Source organism: Falco biarmicus, chromosome W, assembly GCF_023638135.1.
Source record: "Falco biarmicus isolate bFalBia1 chromosome W, bFalBia1.pri, whole genome shotgun sequence".
Taxonomy (NCBI): domain Eukaryota; kingdom Metazoa; phylum Chordata; class Aves; order Falconiformes; family Falconidae; genus Falco; species Falco biarmicus.
The window spans coordinates 24,883,755-24,905,577 of record NC_079310.1 but is presented as its reverse complement, the minus strand read 5'-3'; the positions used below and the strand labels follow the sequence as shown (position 1 = coordinate 24,905,577).

General features: G+C 41.8%; 1 pseudogene; it reads left to right on the top strand.

Annotated features, from left to right (window-relative positions):
* The first annotated feature begins 16,238 nt into the window (after window positions 1-16,238).
* On the top strand, window positions 16,239-21,336 carry LOC130141934 (serine/threonine-protein kinase NIM1-like; annotated as a pseudogene).
* The last annotated feature ends 487 nt before the right edge of the window (window positions 21,337-21,823 follow it).

The following is a 21,823-nucleotide window of genomic DNA, read 5'->3' as shown; positions in this document are numbered from 1 at the left end:
GTCAACCAGCACCCTCAGGTCCTTTTCTGCCAGGCAGCTTTCCAGCCACTCTTCCCCAAGCCTGTATCGTTGCGTGGGGTTGTGACCCAAGTGCAGGACCTGGCACTTCTCCTTGTTGAACCTCGTACAGTTGGCCTCGGCCCATTGGTCCAGCCTGTCTAGCATCATCAAGCAGATGAACACTCTCCCCCTACAATTGGTGTTATCTGCAAACTTACTGAGGGTGTACTCAATCCCCTCATCCAGATCATCAATAAAGATATTAAACAGGACTGGCCCCAATACTGAGCTCTGGGGATCACCACTTGTGACCGGCTGGGTGTAATTCCATTTACCACCTCTCTTTTGGTTCTTCTGTCCGGCTAGCTTTTCACCCATCTAAGCCATGAGCAGCCAGTTTTTCCAGGAGAATGCTGTGGGAGATGGTGTCAAAGGCTTTACTAAGGTCCAGATAGACACCATCCACAGCCATTCCCTCATCCACTAGGCAGGTCATCTTGTCATAGAAGGAGATCATGATATCGAAAATCGGAGTTTCTGAGCCCCCCTGCTTTCTAGCACTCCTTGCTAAGGCGGGAGGCTAGGTGCAGCTGGGCCAGGATTCCGAGATAAAACTCAATAACGACAGAGTCATTGTTAAGCAGGTATTTCTTTATTTGTGGCACCAGGTGCATAGGGGATCGCTCCCTGTAGTATGCACACCCCAGCTCTGGTTCTCAACTATTTTTATGCTACAGTCTAATACATATGCATAACATTTCCCAGAAAACTAATACATATTCAAACTATTTCCCTGAAATGTTTTACATATTTTTCCACCTCCTCGTGCATGCGTGCTGCCAACTTGAAGGTCTTCTTTCGGAGAGTCTTCTTTCGGAGAGTCTTCTGATGAAGGCTTGAAGTCTGTCTGCATAAACTTTTGACTCAGGGTCTCTTGCGCATGTGCAGTTCATTTCTACTGATTTTAAAACTTCTTATCCTATTGTTCTGGAACACACCATCCTGTTCCCTAGTTACAGAAAACTTATATCTTCCTTTGTAGTGGTTGTTCACCATTGTCCAAGGTTATTTATGACATACCCTTATGGTTCTACATCCTCTTGTCTAAACTCTCAGACCACAAATATGTAGCAACTAAGTATTTCCCTATATTCTACAGATGTTAGCGCATTGTACAAAGGTTAGTGAACCCCTGCCAACTCACCAAAGTTGACCAGTCTCTTATTCTTTTAACCCTTACATATCAATCAGGTTTGTCAAGCAGGACTTGCCTTTCCAAGTGCTTTCCCATGCTGTATGGGTCTGATCCTCCAGTTGTCCAGCATGTGCTGTGTGATGGCGCTCAGGATTATCTGCTCCATAACCTTCCTGGGCACTGAGGTCAGGCTGACAGGCCTGTAGTTCCCTGGATCCTTGTTCCTGCCCTTCTTGTAGATGGGCATCGCATTGACTAACCTCCAGTCTTCTGGGACCTCCCCAGTTAGCCAGGACTGTTGATAAATGATGGAGAGCAGCTTGGCAAGCTCCTCTGCCAGCTCCCTCAGTACCCTCAGATGGATCCCATCTGGGATGGGAATACGAGAGGATTCTACCTAATGTGGGAAGCATAGAATAATAGTAACTTTTTAATCTTTATAAAATAAATACATATTTGCATACTCAGTACCTGTGGATAACTGGCTAGCTGAAAAGGGTCACATAGACATAGTCCAGCTGGCTGAACAAAAATGCACATCGCTCTCAGCTTATCTGAAGTAAAGCAAAATACACTGTCTTTGGCTGTCCTTGTTACACAATAACAGGAAGATTTTGGTGGGAAAAGAATGTTGCAGGTGGGAACAGAAAACTACAGAAGAGAAACTAGGGGTGGGCTTGGTATTTAGGCAACTAACCAATAATGAGCTTAACTTTTGTAATATGTATGAGCTAATTATAAGAAGGCATAAAAGGTGACTGTAAGAGACAATAAAGGAAGTCTGCTGATCACTCATATTGAGCGACTGTGTCTTCCCTCCGTCGCAACAAGTACCCTTGAAAATTAATTGAAAAACACTAATATTTTCTAAGAAATTATACATTTCTGATAACATTCAAGGATGTTTCATTGCTTCCAGCATTCATTCATAAACTTAGGTTCTCTTTCCTTCTGGTTGTGAATTGGTATTTTAAGATGCAGAGAGTTAGAGATTATACCAATCTAGATATCTGCAATGAAATCACTGTATGTCTTTGCTAGTGATCAATCTTGTTAATGCTGCATGGAGACAGATCTGCTGGGAGAGGATTAGTAGGATACATTTTCTGCTGGAAGCATGTTTATCTGTGCAGTTTAATCCAGTTTCCAAATTAGATCATCAATATTGAGCTGCTAGATAACATCTCGTTTAAATACTCTCCATTCCTTTATCTTAAAATAGCACCCAGAATCCAACTGCTGCACATACAATATTCTAGGAAAGACACAATGTTAAACCACGAAGCAATTTGTTGCTTTAATAGCAGTGTATGACTTGGCTCAGTGTCCCAAGGCCGGTATCTTTCAGGTGTTTATAGTAAGTCATTGCTCTCAGTCTAAATTATCATGTCATTTACGTTTTAGAGATTGCATCAGAAGTTTAAGGACTCTTTAGTCCCTCATTAAGATAGTCTGGTATTATACTGTGCAACAAGTGCTGGTGCTATCATGACTTTTAAAGCTTTTGTTGCAAAATGAGAAAGTATTTATCTGGAAGGAAGTTAGAAAATGTGAATATTCCCTGCAACATGATTAGAGTGTTCTTAATAACTTGTCTGGCACTGAACAGCTCAGGAGAACTACTCCTGGTTTGAATTGATCCTCAGTTATGTATGCTTCTCTTATTAAGTTGAAATTTCTATGTTATTACTCCCATAGTTTTTCCTATAGTTTATTGAGATGTACTTGTGAACTTCAGTGTTTGTGAAAGCTTTTACGAAGTCAAGGTAACCAGGCCTAGTTCATGCGTGCAAGGCGGACTTTCCTCCGCAATAGGCCCATATGTAACGTCAGGTTTTTATATAGCACAGTTGAAAGAATGGACTTTTCCAAGTCCTGCAGGAAGTGATTGTTCTGGCAGTTGTCTTCTCTGACCTGCTAGGCCACCATGAATTGAATTAATTCTGGGCTGAGAGAGGGACAGCATGAAACTGGGCTACTAGTTATAGAGGGAGGATCCATCAGTGCTCCTCAGTTTTGGTTTCATTTTTACACACGGTGGAGTTGTGGAAGTTTTTTTCTTATCAGTTACAGGTTCCACAGAATCCTGATTTAGAAACTTGGTTTTGCAGAAGTCAAGCTGAAGAGTCTCTGTCAGATCAAGCCCAAGTCTAGTCCAGTATTCAGAAGATACAAAAATTACACTGTAGAATTGAGCCTGGGGCTCTACTTTTAAATAAAGTTCCTCTTCTCTGGCCAAATGTGGCATAATTGCACCAAAGGAGAGGTGATCACTTACCATCATCAATAAATGTAACATTTAAAATGGGTAGTCAGTGTTTAAATCCCAGTGGTTTGTTTTCATTAGCATTTAATAAGGAAGTCTTGCTTTTCCAAATGCAGTGAAACAAATAAGAGGAGCAGGAATAAACATTAAGAAACTTTATATGCTTGCTGCCCCAGCCTGGTTATAAGTCCTTGTCTTGAGAGGACTTGAAAAGTAACTCTATCCCAGCCGAAATCAGGACAGTCCTAAAAGTCCTCTCTCTTCCCCCCCCCGCCCCCTTCCCTGGAGCATCACGCTGCAGCATGTACTGGTGGCCTTGGGCTGCTTTCCCCAAGGCTCCCTCAGATGCCTCTGTAGGCAGCTCTTTCCACTGTGTTTGCCCACCTGTTTGCTTCATGCATAAAGCATATGGATGTGGCTGATCTCATACCCGTGTTAATTTTATTAAGGTTTTGTTGAACTTAAGCATAGAAAACATTCTTGACAAAGTACTTGATTTAGACCTGTAGAGTGAAAAAAACCTCTTCTGCTATCAACCATTAGTATCAAGTTTTCATCTATAACTTGGTTTTGCTGATTTTATTGTCCTTATAGTTTATACCTTCATAATGCCAATATTGTACTTTTTTATTTTACTAACAGGTTGTCCATCATTTTACTCCCAGTGCTCCTGTGCTGTATGGTGGAATTGCCTCTTAGTTTTATAGCTGTGCCCCTTTGCTGGGAGTGGTGCCTGGAATGAGGATCAGTCTCTGGATGCTCCCTTAGACCCATCACCCCAGTAGCTGCCTGGCTCCATGAGACCCTGAGCTGCCACATGCAGCAGCAAGGCCTGTGTTTGCTTTCCCAGCACCAGTATTCAAGTCCAAGATAGGATTTAGCTCTACAGTTTCATCATTTTACTATTTTGTAAGGAAAAAACTGTAAGGTTGTTGCTTCTGTGTCAGTGGTGTTTCCTTTTGGATGTTGGTAGGTGTCCTGGTTTCAGCTGGGATAGATTTAATTTCTTCTTAGCAGTTGGTGCAAAGATGTGTTTTGGATTTGGTGTGAGAACAATGTTAATATAAACATAACCCAGCAACAACTAAAACCATCAGTGTGTTATCAAGTCAAGGACTTTTCAGTTCCTTGGGCCCTGCCAGCCAGAGGGGTGGGGGGGCACTGGAAATTGGGAGGGGACACAGCCAGGACAGGTGATCCAAGCTAGCCAAGGAGGTATTCCATACCGTGGGATGTCATGCTGAGTATATAAACTGGGGGAAGAAGAAGGAAGGGGACATGTGGCATTATGGCGTTTGTCTTCCCAAGTAACCGTTACATGTGATGGAGCCCTGCTTTCCTGGGGATGGCTGAACACCTGCCTGCCCATGGGAAGTGCTGAATGAATTCCTTGCTTTGCTTTGCTTGTCTGTGTGGCTTTTCCTTTACCTATTAAATTGTTCTTATCTCAACCCTTGAGTTTTACATGCGGCGAATGAAGAGACGGGACGCAGCTTGATGCAAGCAAATGTCCATTTATTAGTGATTTTCTTACAAATATATACGTTTCTACCTTCTACATATTACACACTGATTGGTTAAATTTTAAGCGTAAAAAACACTGATTGGTTAATATTTAAGGCACACCGTTAGAACAATAGGTACTTACTAGTTTATCTTGACCTAGCAATAATTTTTATTCCAAGGTTAGAGAGTTTCTTTCTACACGGCTTTCTTGATTACATATTGGCGCCATCCGTTCCCTTATCTGGCTACTTGTTTCTCTGTCCGTCTGGTTGCCTCCTCAACTGTGATGGCTCAGGGGTCTGCAGTTAGCTTGTTCCTTTGTTCCCAGGGCTTGTGCCCTACAAGTTCTAACAAGTCTCTATTCATCAGGCTATCAGTACTTGGACTCTTGTCCTTGAGGCCTTGTCCTACATCTCCCCCTTCCTGTTGCACAAAAAGAACCCCTGAAATCGAGCAAAAAACAAGGCACAAGTAATAGAACAAATAAAAAACCAACTAAGACATATTATCAATGTCAAAATAACCCACTGTCTTTGTTCCGTACAATTTTACAATTTCCCCTTTTTGTTTTTGAACAGCTAGTACCAGGTTTGCCATGTTCTGCAGGGCCCTTGCAAACATGACAGCAACCAAGGTAATAGCAAACAAACAATACTGCCAATTGAGTGAATGGATGCCAAAAAAGGCTGAAATTTTCTCAGATTTTGATAACATGTTGCTGCAATGGGGCGCCTAAAATCCACGCAGCACATACCATCAAAATCCTCACAGCCGTGTCCTTGAACCAACAACAAAAAGCAGTGGCAATTTTGACTCACATTCTTAACTGCCTACCAAACAAGGTGATTTAACTCTTTAATGCTTTCCCTGCTGTTACTCTGGATAAGAGAAGAACCGCTGCGACACGTTCCCATCATAGCCTCCTACTACATTAGTATCTACAGAAAGACAATTATCGACATTCAAAGTGTAAAGAATATCAGCTTCTTTTGGATTAACATTATACATAGGTGGAAGGGCACACCAAACAAGAACTGGTTCAGTCAAAAAGTTCGAAACATAGCATGCCTTCTCTGAACATACCTCGGGGTCATTCCCTTCATTCCTTCTCTTTTTTATGCAAAGAGAAACACTTTTACCATAACAGAGAAGCCCCTATTTACATCTCTGAGCCCGGACACAAACCACAGCTGTATGCTCCACCAGGCTCAGGGCAGAAATCGTTCATGTAGTTACATAGCTATATATCACTACAAGTATGCAGATACCTATTAAACACTAGATAACCATGTTTATCTTTCTTAGTCTCCTTCACAATACCCAGCTGTTCTCTCATCTCTTGTTAGGTCAAATAATTCTCCAGTTTCCTCTCCTATCTCTCTCTTCAGACATTCTCTATTCTCCCCTTTTATGCTTGTTAATTGTGAGGAGGCAAAGGGTGTGTGTAGCTGGGTGACCATGACCTGCTTTAAGTTACAATCAACTAAACACTGAATACAGAAAAAAAAAGCATGGGAGACATAAGGCAAACATCAATAAGGTGGTTAAAGTTAATTATAATAAATCCTGTAATACTTTTGAGTCATGGCCCAAAGTTTCCCAGCCGTGAGAAGAGACCAAAGGCATCCCGCCCCTGGCTCTGTTGCAGATCTTTGTTTTAAGGCTTTTGAGTTTTGTATACTTTTGTAAATTAATTCACAGTGGTCACTCAGATTCACGTAACACATCCTATCAAAGTCTTCACACTTGTGTCCCTGTGCTAATAATAAAAATCAATAGCAACTCGGTTCTGTAGCAACATATGATGGACAGAATCAACATCTGTTAATAAGCCAGAAAAAAAAATAGTATTTGTAGTATTACTTTGTTTAGCAAGCTAGCAGCCTAATTTACTAAGCAAGTGAAAAGCGTGTACTATTCTTACAGAAGAGATTAGAGAAGCAAAAATCTGTTATGCTGCATTCCAGAACTCAGCCTGAGAATTACAGTCTGCTGTGAGTTCTGCGTTACAATCATTAGACACATGTTGGGGTTGCGATTGTGAAAGTTGCCCGTTTACAATTTTCATTGGCATTATCACAGCTAGTTGTTTTAAAAGCAACCCTTGAGCTTCCTGATGTTCGACTTGTTGCAAAATATTCTGAAGCCAATCAATCAAGTTAGTATTAAAGTTAGTGACTCTCTAGGACCCTGCAAGACTGTGGCAAGACTCTCGCATCCTGACTGCCTTAATAGCCATCTCATTCATTTGCAAAAGGTTGTCCCTGGGATACCTTGCCTGAGTCACAGAATCGGCACAGTTAATTGCTCCAGCCAACTGCTCATAGTTAACAGCAATTCCCCGATTAAGGTTTTCAGTCAAGGCCACTACACATAGCTCACAAAAATCAAATAACCACATCATATACTGTATCAGTTAGTACCATACAAAGCAATAACTTCCAATCATGCAGTGTGAGTGTATAAGGCTCTGCCATCACTTCAAGAAGGGACATAGCAAATGTATTATGAATCCTCCCTTCCCGCACTGCTTTGCTTAACCCTTTAACAGCCTCGTATTGCACAGGCTGCCACTCTGCAGGTTGATTTGTCTGACAAAATACTGAACATGCCCTAGTGACTCCCAAAACCCATCACTTAAGTGTTTCCCACTTGCATTCCTGCCACCAATCCCTCAGACTCCCTTTCATCCTCCCCAAAAATACAATCAATGCATCAGGAGAGACAAGGGGGTGGGGGAAAGGTCTAGCTCCTTTTCCAGATCTATAGGACCTGGATCAAAAGGTTTATCAGTGTCAATAAAATCATTGTCTGAGTTGTCCTGTTCCCGTGCTTGGTCCTGTGTTGTGAGGGTCGCTGCAGTCAGTGACAGAAGCTTTGGGGGCAGAGGAGGTGTGGACAGAATCGCCATCGCTGACGGTGTCTTGAGAAGAGTCGCGCTGTCGGTGGAATTTACAGCTTCCTCTGGTTTAGCACCGTTAGTAGAATTAGTCCACACTTGGCAAAGAGTAGTCAGAATTTGCCACCAAGATGCTAAATGCATTCCTGACACGGAGTTCCCCTCCGCGGCAGCATCATACAATTGGCTGCTGTATGTACACACTTTCATTCTTTCAAAGTCTCTAAAGTTTCTTGGCTGCTCACCTGTCTCAATGAATACAGGTGTTATCCTCGGGGTTTAGGTTGTCCGCCTGGTCCAGACAGCAAGACGATCGTTCAGCCAAGCCGTCTCCTCCGGAACGCAGCCCTCTTCCACGAGCTGCCTTTTTTCCGTCCTTATTCTTCCAAGGCTTCGGAACACCCCCATAGGGGTCACCATTTGAGGAGACTGAGGCACGGACTCCCTGATCTGACTAGAAGACCCTTTATGAGTCCATATACGTCTCTTTCTGGGGACGAAGCCTGATTCCCCGTTACAGATTTCCCACAGCTCACCTCTCAACTCCGGAGGGATTTATGGCCGGCCGGCTCCCGCTTCCTTTCAGCAGATCATTCTAAGTTCTGTGGGATTCGCTGCATGTCGCTCAGTTAGGCAATTCGAGAGCCCTTCACGTTAGATCCTTAAACGGATCACGTTGGAGTCACCAATTTGCGGCGAATGAAGAGACGGGACGCAGCTTGATGCAAGCAAATGTCCATTTATTAGTGATTTTCTTACAATTATATATGTTTCTACCTTCTACATATTACACACTGATTGGTTAAATCTTAAGCGTAAAAAACACTGATTGGTTGATATTTAAGGCACACCATTAGAACAATAGGTACTTACTAGTTTATCTTGACCTAGCAATAATTTTTATTCCAAGGTTAGAGAGTTTCTTTCTACACGGCTTTCTTGATTACATATTGGCACCATCCGTTCCCTTATCTGGCTACTTGTTTCTCTGTCCGTCTGGTTGCCTCCTCAACTGTGATGGCTCAGGGGTCTGCAGTTAGCTTGTTCCTTTGTTCCCAGGGCTTGTGCCCTACAAGTTCTAACAAGTCTCTATTCATCAGGCTATCAGTACTTGGACTCTTGTCCTTGAGGCCTTGTCCTACATCTACATTCCTTTCCGATTCATCTCCCCATCCCTCTGGGTGAGGGAGAATGAGCAAGCAGCTGCGTGGTGTAGCTCTGACATGAATTTCTAATGTATCTTACTAGAGAGTAGTTTTGGGGGCAAAAGTGAAAATAATATTTAAAAGGTTCTAATGGCCTGAAAGGTATAAATGTTGATTTGTGAACACATCAGCAGCTGTTTCATATTTTCCATTTTAGTAGCTTCTTGATGGTGTTACCTTCATAAAGACAGTAAAGTGCAATATTGTAGGCCCTAATAGTGTGCGCAGGTTGTCTGGATAAAGAGCTAAAGCTTTGGAGTGAATGACATCTGCCATGCTTGCTTTTTGTTTAGGTCTCTACTGTACAACTGTCTCTTCTTGAAAAGCACAGCCTTAGGATGAACCAGGCAGAAAATCTCTTGAGTGTTAGTGCTTACTCTCAGCAATGCATAAGGCTGTTTGATCTACCAAAGAGTATGCCACAGGGGAATGGGAATTTTTGTTTTCCAGGAATGATCAGCAGCTCTGACTGTGATGCCTTCTACTCTTGTGAAGAGTTGCCTGGATTGGTGGTAGAGCTGTAAGGGATTTACCGACATCTTGCCCTTTGTCTTTTAGTCCGTAGCTTGTTTATGTGTAGGTGTGTTGCACAGCTACACCACCACACTAAACAAGGACGTTGCAAACCTTTGTGCCTGTATTTATTGTATCCTTCTTCTTGGAAGGAAACAAATTCAGTATAGGCTTCCTTTATCTGTACTGCTGCAGCAAGGGGAGAGGGCAGCTGCACTCTTGTCCTTAAAGACTTGTAATCATATTTATCACTGGAACTGCATTTCTGCAGGTGTCTAGAAGCTGGAGGTGCACGTGGAGGGTTCCCCAGAGGCTGGGGACATTCACATCTTGAAAAATGCTCAGATTCTAGCAGGAACAGATTTTAAAAAAACATCAAAGGAAAGCATTTCAGTAGTGCTAATGCAGTGACAGCTCTTCTGCAGCATATCAATGACTGATTTTTGTCTTAATTTGAAGTGTAATCAGCTCCATTTGGTGGAGGAGATTTCTCTTGACAGCAGTTCAGTTGTAATTAACATTGACTTCCTGCATCAGTAATGAAGATTTTTCAAAGTATTTTATTTCTAGGCCTTCTTGCTTATCCTTCCTCATTTTTTTTAATTCCTCACACTCTTTTCTGTCCCAGACCCCTTTTGGCTGCTTGATGCCACTTGGAACAGCTGATATCTTGCTACGTAGAAAAATTCAGATTTCTGTGTTTCAGCTTGTGCCTATTGCCTCTTGTCCTATCCTGTCACTAGACACCAATGAAAAAAGCCTGGTTCCATCTTCTTTGCACCCTCCCTTCAGATCTTTATATATATTGATAAGATGCCCTCTGAGCCTTCTCTTCACTAGGTTAAACAGTCCCAGCTGTCTCAGCCTTTACTCAGGAGAGATGCTCCAGTCCCTTAATCATCCTTGTGGCCCATCACTGAACTCTATGTCCATGTCTCTCATGTGCTGAGGAGCCCAGAACTGGACACAGTACTCCAAGTGTGGCCTCACCAGTGCTGAGTAGAGGGGAAAGATCACTTCCCTCAACCTGCTGGCAACATTCCTCCAAATGCAGATCAGGATACCATTAGCCTCCTTTGTGGCAAGGGCACATTGCTGGCTTGTGTTCAACTTGGTGTCCACCAGAACCCCCAATTTCTTTTCTACAAAGCTTCTTTTGAACCGGTTGACTCCCAGCATGTACTAATGCATGGGGTTGTTCCTCCTTGTCATGGTTTAACCTCGGCTAGTAATTAAGTGCCACACAGCTGCTTGCTTACTCCCCCATCACCCAGAGGGATGGGAAGGAGAGTTAGAAAGGAATGTAAAACTCGAGGGTTGAGAGAAGAATAATTTAGTAATTGAAATAAAATAAAAATGAAAGAGCAATAATAATAATAACAATAGTTATAATGAAAAGGAGGGAGAAGGGGAGAGGAATGAAATCCAAAGGGAAAGGGAGGAAAGAAAACAAGTGATGCACAATACAATTGCTCACCACCCACTGACCGATTCCCAGCCAGTTCCTGAGCAATGATCAGCAGGCCCCAGCCAGCCCCCCCCCCCCCCCAGTTTATATACTGAGCATGAAGTCCCATGGTATGGAATACCTGTTTGGCTAGTTTGGGTCACCTGTCCTGGCTATGTCCCTTTCCAGTTTCTTGTGCCTCCCCAGCCTTCTCACTGGAAAGGCCTGAGAAACTGAGAAGTCCTTGACTTAGTATAAACATTACCTAACAACAACTAAGAACATCGGTGTGTTATCAACATTGTTCTCACACCAAAGCCAAAATACAGCACTGGACCAGCTACTAAGAAGAAAATTAACTCCATCGCCGCCAAAACCAGGACAGTATCCACTCCTTATTCCATACCATTCATATCATGCTAAATTTTCCAGTACATCACCACCTCTCCTGTCCTTTAACATAAATATACAGCTATCATTCCATGAGTCTATGGACCATTCTCTAAAGTCCATTGAGTTCATTTAGTCCATGACATTGGGATCCATCTGTTGTAACACTCTTTCTGAGCAGGGAAGACGGTACGAGGTGTTGGATTGTTGCACCTCGAAGCCAGTTCTGATTCTATTATGGCTGCGCTGATCTGGATTCACCAAAGGCATTCTTGGTTGGTGTGGCAGTTGGAAAGGAGTCAGGTTAAAATCTTCAAATCCAGAGTGGTAGACATGGGCACCACAAGATGCCCAGTGTACTAATCGTCATATAGAAGTGAAAATATACAATATTATGTAACAATTAACATCACACAATTCATTGGCCATTTTCACCCAAATCAAATCCCCTTCAGGTGTACATTGAACTTGGCCATCCTCCCACCTTACCCAACAAGTGCACCCAGGTCCTTCAGCAAAAGCAATCCCACAAATGGGTTTGCCTTTGCCTGAGGCAGGAATGACCCAGACTGTTTTCCCAAGCATAGTTTTAAGGTGCACTACAGCAACTTTATCCCCTTCTACTGCACGTAAAAGCTTTGATTGGGCAGGGTCAGCTGGGCTGTCAGATCCTCTGGTGTTGACTAGCCAGGTGGCCTTTGCTAAATGTGTATCCCAATGTTTGAAAGTTCCACTACCCATTGCTTTCAGTGTAGTTTCTAACAGTCCGTTACATTGTTCAATTTTCCCACAGGCAGTGTTGACTCTGTTCACATGTGGTACATGATCAGACAAAATTAAAGACAGTGTCATGTCTACTCTGAGCTACTTGCTGGAGAATTGCTTCCAAAACATCTCTTAAGGAGTTGATCCATCTTTTAAAGTTTCTACTTTCTGAATGGTTATGGAGCCTGGTTTCTAGATTGAGGGGTATAGGAGATCAAACAAGTTGAAGTTCCCTCTTGGCTGTAAATATAGCTAAGATTTCAGGGCAACATTAATCATTTCTCATCTCGTTTTGTCTTGCTGGCCTTGTGTTAGCCTGTTCAGTTTGGGAAATCTAAACAGGCTACTCTTTTGTATCTCTTGTTTCCATTTTCCTCTATTCACAAAAGCTATCCTAGAAACCTTAGCAGATCTTATAATTTTATATTTTTTAATCTGCAATTATTTGAACTGCAAGTGACACTGTGATGAATGTTGCCTTCAGTATTACAGAAAAGTATCACCGTGGTTTAAAGTCAGCTTTTTTTTCTCAGTATGTTTTCCTGCAAGCATATAATTTCATGTGCATACCACTTAAACAGCAGTTTTGTTATCGATTTGTTAATAAGTTAAGATTGATTGACTTTATTTGATTGATTAATTGATTTTATAAAATCATTTTATAAAATTGAAAAATAGAAGGATAAGAAATATTTTTAATGAAACTTATAGTTGCACAGTAAAAGCTGCTATGAGATCTTCTGTACGTCTTGTACCAAGGCTAGAAGAAGGGCCTGGAACTATTGTAATAACTTTAGGGTTGAAAGGTTCCTTTGTATTTAACCAGTCTTCTGTACGCAGAGGTGTATTGAAATGTCAGGATATGAGATTAATGGGAACTGGGGAGAGTCGACTGGAACAGCTTGTAGGTGCCTGCCAAGAAACCATGAACTTTAGTAAAAGGTAATTCCGGCAGGGGGAGATCGCGACCACCGACTCATATACCACCTACCCAAATCGTACCCTAGACCCATTTCTAGACCTTTCTAAGCTTTACTGCGCATAATCGGATATAGGAGGAGAGTATGTAAATGATTTATGGGAAATGCTATGATTATGCATGAATAATTAATGAATATGTATGAATAAGTTCTATATATGGAATCTGATTTTGGGACCTGGTGTGCGTTGATCGTGAGAGGACTCGCTCACGCACCCGGCCGTCAATAAAGAAGTGTCTGCTTATCTACATCACATTGGTGTCAATAAGTTCTTCATTCCGAGATTTCGGTAACAGTTTCATTCATGTCTCTTGACAAAAATCCCTCCCAATAGATTTAATGTATTTTTTTTGTGTAATTATAATTATAAATGAAAAAAAATCTGTTGTGTTCAAGCAATTATCACCATTAAAGTAGTACAGACTCTTATATTTTAACTTTGTACTTTTTCTTTCTTTTTTCTTTCTTTTTTTTTAAACACTAATTACAAGCTAGTTCCACTGGTTGTTTTCCTGTTGTTTTTTTCCTGCTTTACAAAGTAAAATGAAACTAGTGGGGGGTTCCCTTTCATTGAGTTCTGCTGCACTCAGACAGCTGCCTTTTCTTGTGTGATAGAAGGCTGCTTATAAAGCGGTAGAGCATTAAGGAAATCTAGGATTTGAAATGCTAGAATCATTATATTATTATCTTTTAAAATAGACTGCTATTTCAGAACTTTAGTCAAATAGGAATAGCTTATAAACTCTTCTGTGTGTATGTGGTTGTACGTCTATTCTCAGGTGCATTTCTGGATTCTAACCTGCAATTTTCCTGTGTATTTCTTCACGGAGGAACTTGAGAGAAGGTAATGGAGTATCTTACCTATAGACTTCTGCATAAACTTGGGATTTTGGATTGTGTTATGTGAAAGGTGGTTCTGAAAGCAGAGATGCCACATAAGTGTCTGCATCAGGGAGAATGGATATTTGCAGGGAAGAGTATAGTTTAAAGATGTTCTAAAATGGTTTGTTGCTCTACTTTTGAGTATCTTGGATTTTTGCTTCATCAGTGAGCCTATGCTTCCTGAAATCATGGAATGTAATCTGTAATGACGTTGGATTTATTCTTAATTTCAATTTTTTTAAGTTTGTCAAAATCTGGTCCCCAAACTTGAACAGAGTGTTATTTTGTTAAACTGTTAACATGTATCATCTCTCTTAACTTTTGAGATGGTTTATAGCCTTTTGTGTGGTAACTTTTATGTTCTTTTATGTGGCAGTTCAAATGCCACAATATATATTTAGCAATTCCAAAAATCTTTGGAACAACAGTTCCTTTTCCAATGGATTTAATTAGAAAAAATAAATTAAAAGAACACTGGCTGGTTTCCTAATGCTGCTGGTTATTCACATTTGTGCTACCCTTTCTTATGAAACTCAATTTATGTAAGTCTTCAGTTTGATCAAAAACGTTTCTGTGTTCCAAGACATATACTCAACTAATCTCAAAAAGATTAGCTAATGAAATGAAATATTAGCACAATTTATTAACATTAATATTGTCTCATTCAAATCAGGAAAGCTTTTTCAGTTCAAATGTGATATGACAAGCAGGGTAGTTTTAGGGATTTGGGATGTATCAACATTTTTGCATGACCCTGACTCTCAGTGAATCAGTAGCAAGCTGTGTATTGTTTGGACCTCTGAGATGTTCCTCTTCTGCACTTTCCCAGCCAGAGGGGTATTGGTCTGTGCATGCCCTCAAGCCCTGGCAGCCTTCCCTGCCCTCAAACCCTGGCTTCCCTGCTGATCCTTGCAGCAGGACAGGGCAGTTGCCTAGCTGTGCTGGGGTACAGGATCCTCGGCACATGCTGCTGTATTTGGATATTTGGTTTGAGAGAGAATATTATGAACTTTTCAGGGCTCCAAAACCAGAGAAGCTTAAGAGGGGGAGGAAGAAAAAAGAAAAGGTTATTTTAAGGTTATTTTAGTAGGATGCATGTCAAAGCTTTTAGCTGCAACACTGAAACCAAAGTTGTGAAAGAAGAATAAAATCTGGAGTTGTGTAGAGTTGTGCTCTATTTAGGTTAATATACCTCGCTTAGGATCCTTAATGTGTGCCACAGCAGCTGAAGCTGAGAGAACAGTTCAATTCACAGTAGGCTGTCTTGAATGTTGCTTGCTGCAATTAGACTGTTTCTCTAGATCCCACTTTCAAAAATACCCATCCCAATTTCACTTCTGTTTTCACTCCAGTGCAAGGGGAGTCTTTAATGGGCAGTATTTCTTTGACATTGTCCTGGTTTCAGCTGAGATAGAGTTAATTTTCTTCTTAGTAGCTGGTGCAGTGCTGTGTTTTGGATTTGGTGTGAGAACAATGTTGATGGCACACCGATGATTTTAGTTGTTGTTAGGTTTAGTTTCTCACATCTTGCCAGTGAGAAGGCTGGAGGGGCACGGGAAATTGGGAGGAGACACAGCCAGGACAACTGACCTGAACTGGCCAAAGGGATGTTCCATACCCTAGAACATCATGCTGAGTATATAAACTGGGGGGAGTTGACCGAGGCCTTGTGATTGCTGCTCAGGGACTGGCTGGATATTGGTCAGTGGGTGGTGAGCAATTGTATTGTGCATCACTTGGGGTTTTTTCCCTCCTTCCCTTTGGATTTTATTCCTCTCCCCTTCTCCCTCCTTTTCATTACAATTGTTATTACTATAACTATTATTATTGTTATTATTATTCATTATTTTATTTCAATTATTAAATTGTTCTTATCTCAACCCTCGAGTTTTATCTTTTTTTCGATTCTCTTCCCCATCCTTCCGGGGGGAGGGGGAGTGAGTGAGCGGCTGTATGGTACTCTAGTTGCCAGCTGGGGTTAAAACATGACATTCAGAGATTAGTAACTTATGACCTGTAGGATGTCAAATAAGATCAGATCGCTTCCTGCTAAGCTTCTTGCCAAGTCTTGAAGCCTTACTATGCATTAAGCAGTTTCCAGAGGTTAGTTGAAGCTTCATTGATTCTAGTGAGCCTGTGATTATTCCCCTGCATGGCTCTGTGCCTGCAGAGGCTGGGGAGGACATACAGATGGCAGACCTGGTAGCAGGACTCTGCAGTGCAGAGGTTTCTCAGTATGTGGTATCCAAATACAGGGTCAGAGGCAGGAGCCAGTCTGAGGAGCAGGTGGTCTGCATGGTGAGAGGACCACTGTACTGGGTTTGCGTGGCAAGGTTTTGGTAGTGGGAGGCTGCAGGAGTGGCTTCTATGAGAAGATGCCAGAAGCTGCCCCCATGTTGGACACAGCCAGTTCCAGCCAGCTCCAAGACAGACCGGCCATGGTGAGGCAGGCTGTCCCCCTGCAGCCCATGGAGGTTAACAGTGGAGCAGATATCCACCTGCAGGCCATGGACAACCCCACTCCAGAGCAGGTGGATGTGCCTGAAGGAGGCTGTGACCCCATGGAGAGCCTGCACTGGAGCAGGCTCCTGGCAGGACTTGTGACCCCATGAGGGACCCGTGCTGGAGCAGTCTGTTCCTGAAGGACTGCACCCCATAGAAGGGACGCACTCTAGTGCAGTTTGTGAAGAACTGCAGCCCATGAGAAGGACCTGCATTGGAGAAGTTTGTGGAGGACTGTCTCCCATGGGACAGACCCCACACTGGAGCAGGGGAAGAGTGTGAGGTGTCCTCCCCCTGAGGAGGAAGGAGTGGCAGAGACACTGTGTGATGAACTGACCACAACCCCCACTCCCTGTCCCCCTGCACTGATTGGGGGGAAGAGGTAGAGAAATCGGGAGTGAAGTTGAGCCTGGGAAGAAGGGAGGGGTTGGGAGAAGGAGATTTAAGATTATTTTCTTATTTCTCACTATCCTACTGATTTTGATTGGTAATATATTAAATTATTTTCCCTGAGTTGAGTCTGTTTTGCCTGAGACAGTAATTGGTGAGTGATCTCTTCCTGTCCTTATCTCGACCCACAGGCCTTTCATTGTATTTTCTTTCCCCTGTCCAGTTGAGGAGGGGAGTGATAGAGAAGCTTGGTCAGCACCTGGCAGCCAGCCAGGGTCAATCCACCACAATCATGTTGGTCTGAGAAGGTGGCATGCTCATACATAGCTAGAGAAATACAGCTGGTACTGTTTTCCATTTCAGTGTTTTTTTTCTGATGGGTTCTAAATGTTTCCAATCTAATTGTCAATTAGATAAAAAGCACAAATACATGTCTTTCTACCTAGGTTTTTATTCTCTAAGTGTTCTAAAAGTTCTCAGAACTGCAGTCACTTTGGGACATTTAAAACTGGCAAGGACAGAGCAGTTGCAAAGCTACTTTCAGGGGACAGTTCAGCATTTGTAAAACTGAGCAGCCAATCTTTATGACATTGCTCTGTTTCTCCCTGGCTCCTGCCACTTTTATTTGGATATTGTATATGTACATCTACACCTTCTTTTAGTCAAGTTCAGTAATATAATTACGGTAATGCAATGGCTTGTTAATGCTGAATCAGGATAAATCTGTCTCAGACATTACTCTGAAAAACTGGAAATGTCAGACAGTATAAATTATGTTTCAAAATGCAGTGCAGGATTTATTTCTTTTCAAATGCCTTCCTCAAAAATAATAGCAACTGCTTATCTTCTGCCCAGATCCATTCAAAATTTACCTTATGAACACTTAATCTTTTACTACTCAGTACTTTTTTCACTTGACAACCTGAGTCATTCATTTTTAGTCAGGTAATTGTATGTAATTTTGTTCTGTTATTTTAAAGACTTTGTTGCATCTCTGTTGTTTCAGAATACGTATTTAATGGAAGCTGGTTTTATCTTAGAAGAACAACTCCAAGGCAAATAATTGATCAATTTGCATTATACCTCAGGGAAGGAAATAAAAGACAGTGGCCAGGTTAAAGTTTTGAGATGGTAAATTTTATTCCAAAATACAGTCAGACTACAAATTTATCTCTCCCATGTATTTCAAAGACCTGGGAAATCAATGGATTCTTCTAATAAATTCCTTTTTTTGTCTTTGCTTTTAATGCAAGTTTCTGTGCAATTCAAAGACTAATTAATTCTATTTCTAGCTGGTTTAATCATGCAATATTACAAAAAGATAAAAGGGATTTTCCCCCATATTTTATTTTCTACTTCACAGGTCTTAGTGTATTAGCTTAGTGTCATGTGAATGGGGGGGGGGGGATTTTCTCAACCCCTAGTGTTTGATCTGTCTATCAGCACCCCAGGAAAGCTGAGACCCTTGTGCCCAACCAGTCTGTCAGCGTTATAGAAATCCTTCACTGAACAGTCCTGCTGGGTCGGACAATAATTTGACTGACTTGTTCAGGGAAATGCACCAACAGCATAAGGGGGACCCCTCAGTGGATCTTCCTACGTTATTTGAATATGTTACCCACTGCCAGCGACTGCTAGCGCCCACGAAGGACTAACACTAACAGTTTACAGAATAACACTCTTTATTAATATAAAACGTGACAAAATAAGGTTCATGATTGCCAGTGATAGGGACTGTCTGCAAAACACAAGCTTGAAGTGGTATACAACCAAACTATAATCACTAATAACAGCTAGCAGTGGTTAGTTAGTGTGCATATGATAAAGTTCTTACCCAATAGGTGTCCCTATGGGGGAGAAGACAGGTTCAGCCCGTCAACTGATCCCAGAAGTTACAATGGACTCTTCCCTAACTTCTCCCCTCATCTGTCTGCTTTTTTATATTTCATAGTACATTGCATATTTATTCATCATACACAGGACTGGTTACAAGTTTCTCACTTTAATGAAAATTAGTATGCATCCTCAGATAGCACTTACTGAAGCTCTCTGCTAACTATGCATGCTCCTCAAGCGGGGTTTTGCTTTCTTTTGGGGGGGCTATTTGAGTCAGAGGTTGCAATCCCCCACTACCACAATTACCTTTGTCCTATTTTCAACTAATTTTCTGTCTATGCCAGTGGATTGCAACACCTTATCAGCCTGTCTCCTCTCATAGCCAGAACTTCCCTCACTTGAAGGCTTCTCTCTGTGTAACTTATATGATGGTGTTCTTTTCACTGTCTGTTCTGTGTTTCTCATCCTCCCCAAGGCTGACTCCCTTGATTAGAAGCCCTTTCATTTATAACAACTTTAGAGAGTGGGTCAGCTTGACCTAACTTTGTGAACACTAAATCAGTTTGGTAATCTGGGAGTTTAGACAACAATTCCTCCTGCCCTGGACTTATTTCAGTCCAGGACCAGTCCATTTCCATCACATTTAGGTGGAGCTTGAGTGACTCTAGTCATACATATTGTTGTTGCTGATTAGTATCACTTGCCCAGTGAGGTGTAGTAGTACCTTGGAGGCAGGTAACTTTGGGATAGAGGTGTGCATTAGTATTACAATGAGATTATTTCACCTGAGGAAAGTCATTTCACAACAGTTGGCTCAGCAGCTGACATCTCATGGATTCTTCAACTGACAACTGCTATGCAGCTTATCAGCTGTGTGGTGCCATCAAGTTCCTGTTCCTGCAGGGAGCATGACCACGGTGTCTCCACTCTGCTCCACCCTCTGTCACTCCTATCAGCATGTGCTGTGCTGGCAGGATGTGTTGCTTAGGGAACTGTGGTGATGTAGATGCCATACATGATAACCATCCTGAAGGAGATAGCTGTATTTTACCCTAACAAGCTTTCTGTAATACTATGCTTCTATTAGGTCCCAGTTTTCTCTAATTCCTCCCACCCCAAGTAATTTTCCCCTACATGCCCATGTTTCTGAACAACAAAACAGCTAGAAAAGAGCTATTTTAAAGGTATCTAAGAGAGCTTTCACATCCACCTGGAATTACTGCCTCTCCTTTGCCAGCTTTTGGGAGGATAGTGAACTGGAAACATCTGGTGGGTGGAACCACCTCTTTAGCAACAGCATTCTCCTGTTCTGTTTTAAGTTGCTGTAGGCTCCAACTAACAAAGCTTAATTTCTTTCCTCCATCTATTTCAAAACATAGGATCAATCACTCTTCCACTAGAAGAAAGCATTCCAGGGAAGAGGTTTCTTGTTAGGTATTGCAAACATCCAGCTTGCTTATTATTGAATGTGGAAGATTAGCACTTAAGACCATTAATTCCTGATCCTCACTTTGGAACAAATCTGTGAAGTTAACACCTAGCAAGTCGCTTCCCTTTGCCTAGTCTTCAGTATTGCAACTGGATTTAGGATGATGCTATTTGTGTAGTCCAAAGCATCTGCCTTTATAAAAGGCAGAAAAGGGCAATTAACTACTTCCAGTACCATCTCCTCTGAACCTTGCACAGTAACTACAGCTACTTAAAACAACAGCATAAAAACACAGGAAGACTGTTCTGCAAGTTTAAGTAGTAAAAATAGCATTTGTTAAAGTTGGCTCAAGGTGCCCTCTGGCAGCTCATTCTCATATACCATGTAATGTATACCATGTTCTACAGCATGAGAATAATATCATTCACCAGGACTTGAAAGCAGAAAATGTATTCTACACTAGTAACACTTGTGTTAAGGTGGGAGACTGGATTCAGCACAGTAAGAGATGAAACTTTATATACATTCTGTGGCTCTCCTTATGTTGCTCCTGAACTCTTCCGAGATGAAAACTGTGTTGACATTTACATAGCTATCGAGGCACTGGGAATCCTGTTATACTTTATGACAACAGGTATCATGCCACTTCAGGCAGATAGAGGCCAAACTGAAAAATTGTATTTTTGAAGACACATAAAGTTTGCTTCCTTGTCTCTCAAACTTGCCAGAAACTGATGAAAGGAGTCCTTCAGCCAGTACCAACCAAACAATACCCTGTCAAACTTACTATGAAAAGTGAACAGATAAAAGGGATATAGTACCCCAAACCTTTAAAGCCATTGAAAACTGAATCAGAAGTATTTATCAGAGGTCAGTATACTCAAAGAGGAAGAAATTTTAGTGAAAAATATTCTGGAAGATCTGGGAATCTCAGAACACCACATTCAAAATAACTAGGGAAGAGACACATGCAGGGTCTACAGAAGGGTACTTGAACATGTTTTTATGATATCCCATCCAGACCCCAAAGAACAACACTTGAGGAAAGGAATTCATGCTTACAGTGGGATGAAGCACACATCCAAGCTGCATTCTAAGTTGTATTGCAGGCTTTCTACTCTGCACATTTAACAAAGGGGTTTATTAACTTTTCACAAGTCTTGGTGTTGCATTTTTTCATAATTTTTAAATAAACCAAAAATGCCTTATCTCCAAGTCACACTGAAGCACTAAAAGGCAGAGTGCTCTCATGCATTTGTTCACCCCTTGCTCCAGTGTCATGTTTTAACCCCAACTGGCAACTAAGCCCTACACAGCCACTTGCTCGCTCCCACCACATGTAGGATGGGGGAGAGAATTGGAAGGGTAAAAGTGAAAAAACTTGTGGGTTGAGATCAAGACAGTTTAATGGGTAAAGCAAAAGCCATACACATAAGCAAAGCAAAACAAGGAATTCATTTACTACTTCCCATCAGCATGCAGGTGTTCAGCCATTTCCAGAAAAGCAGGGCTCTATCACACAGAACTGTTACTTGGGAAGACAAATGCCATCACTCCAAATGTGCCCCCCTTCCTCCAGCTTTATATACTCAGCATGACATCATATGGGTATGGAATA